Consider the following 4,609-nt stretch of genomic DNA (forward strand, 5'->3'; position numbering starts at 1 on the left):
ACATGTACCACTCCGATAAGATTTAAGTCAAAATATCACGTTATGGATCTCATTTAAATATATATAATACATATATATATATATATATTTATTTAACAAAAAGAACATGATCAAAAAGAGGATTTAGATAACATTTACAAAACGATCTAGGTTCATACTGTTAGACATATTATGAAAACCTAAAAGACCTTGTTTGAACAAGTGTCAAACCTTTATTTTCCTTAACCAAGCTCTAAAACATCCACATCACAACTTGGTTCCCGACTCCAGAGATCCATCGTCGACTTCTTCTTACACGTTGCAATATAAAACAAAAGCCTGAAAGTTAAATCGGTAAACACTAAAGGAAAACAAAGACACAGAAAACATCAATCTATCCTCCACATCACTTTGATGTCGTATTTGTTTATAAGCTTCGCTTACAAGTCACCGAGGTATGTCAATTTCATCTCCTCGTTGATTGGGTCTTCATCATCAAGATATCAACCTCTTTCTTCATCATAGGATATGACTCTCTCGCTGTTTATAAAAAAAGTTTCTAGTGGTTCGAGGAAGCAAACATGTGAACCTTCCATAAAAAGCAAGACGAGTTAGACAAAGAAGAAGATGCTGGTCTTTCTAAATGCGATGGACATCATTGAAGACAAGGTTCTTGTGTTTGTTTTCTCTGAGACTAATTAATCACATAAAGTACGTGTGTTCTCGATATATTACATGTTGCAATTTCCTATTCGCTATTAGGAAATTGTTTGTAAAACTATTAATCGGAAATAGTGTTTTATTTTTTAATCTGAGATTGTTTTTCTTTTTCTTTTTGGAACGCAATCTGAAATTGTAATTTCATTTTTTCTATAGGAAATTATATGTTTGGTTAGACTCGGCTACGGGGTTGTGGCTTAAAGCACATCTTCAACTAAAAGAATAGATGTCTTTTAGAAGAAAATATAGTTTAACACAATGCACATAACCATCATGCAACAAGAAATTATATTTGTTATAACTCTAACAAATATTCCAAAATCAGGGTTATTGTTTGTTGTATTTTAATGGATTTGAAAATCTAAACTAAATCTAGTGTTATTGGTTCTATGATTTTCAAATCTTTATTAAAATCATGTGTTATTGGTTTAATGATTCATAAATTATGTATCAAATCAAGTGTTATTCAACCGTACGGATTTACTAATATATTTGATTTTATAATAGATTTGTTTGGATCTTTTAGTTAAAAACCGGAGAAGGAGCTGTGTCAGGGTGACGATGATGGATTGAGTCAACTCAGAGGCGAAGAATCACTTACGTATTTTATTTGGATTTATAAATACTATATGAATTTTTAAATCAATCAAAATATATAAACCAATAACACCTCCTTTTGTTTTTTGGCGTCCCAAAATCACTAATTAAATAGAACACGTCATGATTTGACGGAAAAATTAAGGAGTTTGTTAAAAAAAAAAAAAAAAAAAAAAGAGCGGAAGCTTAACCGATGAAACACAGCGTTTTGTGATCGGTCGGAAAGCGGCTACCTTTGTTGCCTCACAGAATCTGTTCTGTTTCCTTACAAAACTCACGATACAGACAGGCCTGGAGGAGACAGAACAAAGCCACAAAGGACAAGAGAATTGTCCATGGACGACAAGGACAGCTGCGAAGCTGACGTTTACGCGGCTGCGGAGACAGAAAAGGGCGAGAAAGTGGAACCGGAGAAGGAGCTGTGTCAGGGTGACGATGATGGATTGAGTCAACTCAGAGGCGAAGAATCACTTACGGATATGGAAGGTCTACCGGTGCGAGAAACCCTAGCTAAGGATCATGTTGAAGGTAACGGGTTTATCCTTCCTACCTCTTGTATACCCCCTATGAGCCATGGAGGTTTAAGCATGACCGTCATCACGCCAAAACCAACATGTAACTCTTCCTAACTTACTTAAGTCTGTTATAGATATATTCCCAATGGGATAAGAGATGAGACGTCTTGAGTTTGTTCTCTACAGGTTAGTTCATGATACAGCTTGGCAACCAGTTCCACCAGAGGAGTTTGATTCATCTCCGTATAACGCCCCGACCTGTCCACGGCTAATGGGCCACCCACGTCCGCTCTCTCAGCCTGTGGGCCCCATCCCATCCGACGGTCGGTCCGTTAATTTTCCAAGGTTCGGAATCATTGTTTACTGACCCTGCAATCACCACCCGACCTTTCTCCGTGCTTTGGCCTCACTCGCACGGTATCGCGAATCACTTCCCGATAGGTCACCCATCCTTTCATTACTCCAACCCAAGCACGCTTAACTCTGGAGTTCTAAACGAATGTGTGACGGAAAATGTAAGTCAACTTTGGTGACATATGTAGCCAAATCAATTCTCCTAAGCTTTTTCACATATCACAACTCGGGATGTTACAATTCACCCCCTCTCAAAGAACGCAACGTCCTCGTTGCACCCCACGACAGGTCTCAAGACGCCTCTCAGATCAGAACTGAGATGACTAACCAGCTCTGATACCAAATTGTGACACCCGTCACCTCCAATCCGGAGAACAACGGGCCAGCAACAATATCTCGTATAATAAAAGTCCATATACCCAATTACACTCACCCAAAGTCCAAATAAAAATCCGAATAAAAAGTCCAGTAGCACAAATCCGTCCAAATATCATATACTCATCTGTCTCACCTGAAATGGAAAAGAAAGAGGGGTGAGTAACAGGGGAGTCACTCAGTGAGGTATGAGATACTAAACCCGAAGTCCATGGACCCGGACAGAATACTCCGAATAAATATAATTTAATCCTAACACATTGCAAACACGGTACCAAAGTACCCAGAGATCAAACAATGGTCCTAGCGAGGTGTACACTCGCTGCCCACTAACAGGCCAAAACACCACCGAATATGTGCTCGGTAACACACGCCCATAGACGATTTATCGACCTCCACGCCTTGGCACAACATGTCGACTACGCTGTGCCGCAGCAAATCTCCAACCGATACACCCATGGTCGACTTTCATCCAAATCACATCAATATACTATATATATATATATATATATATTATCAATTATAAATGAACAAGTATTGTTGAACCATCGATAACTCTAGTTCCAGTTTAAGCAAAGAACCTACAAACTAAACAAGCAATGACAGACTCAATTTCACGCAGACGGAAACACATTAGAAATAAATTATACTTATTCGTGGTACTAAACCGTGTAAGAGAAGCTCGAGAAAAGACCCTCACCTTAGCCAAGATCGAATCGGAAAATGCTCGGAAATGCTTGAACTGAAATGGCTCGTCAAACATCTAGGTTTTAAGGAGAATGACTTGGCAAACAAGTCAACCATAAGATCCATGCTTGGTTCCTACGCATGCCATGATAAAGTCATGATAAAATTGTACGTTGAATATATTTCTTGTAAACACAAGAAACAACTAATGATACAATTAACCTTCTTGGAATAGTCATTGTTCAAAGGTCTAGATCTCTTGTGACACGGCAAGGCTCTCCTGTTACTAAAAGGATCACACGGCATAGACTGGTGGTTTGAGACGGTGCCTCCGTTTTATTGTTGGGTCTTCTCTTCGTCTAGGTACGTAACCACCACGGGCACAAAATAGAAACACAAAACGGAAGAAGCATGGCAGGTGGGAAACGGAGCGGATGGTGATTGGAGGTGAGTAGCGATGGTGGTGCAAGCATGTGAGTGATCACGATCTCCCTAGCTCGGGTCTCGACGGTGGTGGTGGTTGGTGTTAAACGCCACATCTCCGATCGCTCATGTCTCCTCCACATATCTCGGTAGAGAACGGCCATGGCGAGAGATGATAAAGGCTCCGGCGCGGCAAGGACCTCAGACTCTTCTCCGGTGTGGTGAGCATGGCGACTTCCGATCCGTAGCACGAGGTGAGATGGTTCATGGTGGTGGCCGATGGTGATGAGATGCATCGGCTTGAATCGTCTTCTTCTTGGCTCATGGTAACAACGCAGTGACGGTGGCTGGTGACAAGAGATGGGTTCCCACGGTGGACATAGCTTTCCGTTCAACAAGGAATAGTGATGATCCTTCAAGAGATGATAGGTCGTGATGAAATGCCCCGGTAAAGGTTTCCGCTTGTGAAAAATGTCGGCTAGGTTTTAAGAAGATGGAGATGTATACGACTTATATATCTCTTTGGTTTATTTCAAATGGTTTGGTTTAGAGAATAATTAATCAAACCAATTTCTAAATCTGGTTTAGAGAAACCGGGTTGTTACACTCCGGTTCTGCGAAAAGCAATCGTTCTTGGATATGGTCCAATCCGGCCTTGGCTGTCCATAGCTCACTGGTATATATAATTGTATATACATGAAGCTTTTTCTGTTTACTTAATGGTAAGTGTTCTGATAGGGTGAACTGGCACTTCAATCTGAGAAAGTTCAGACCAAGCGAAGTGAGTAGGGTGAAGATAAGCTTGGCTTGTGTTTTCGCCTTCATGGCCGTTGGGTGGCCACTGATCATATACAAAGTTGGCATATTGGGATGGGTGAAGTTCTGGTTGATGCCATGGTTGGGGTATCACTTTTGGGTAAATGCTTCTCTCTGTTCTCTCTCTCTCTCTCTCTCTCTCT

This window comes from Brassica oleracea, chromosome C3 (assembly GCF_000695525.1).
Source record: "Brassica oleracea var. oleracea cultivar TO1000 chromosome C3, BOL, whole genome shotgun sequence".
Lineage (NCBI taxonomy): Eukaryota > Viridiplantae > Streptophyta > Magnoliopsida > Brassicales > Brassicaceae > Brassica > Brassica oleracea.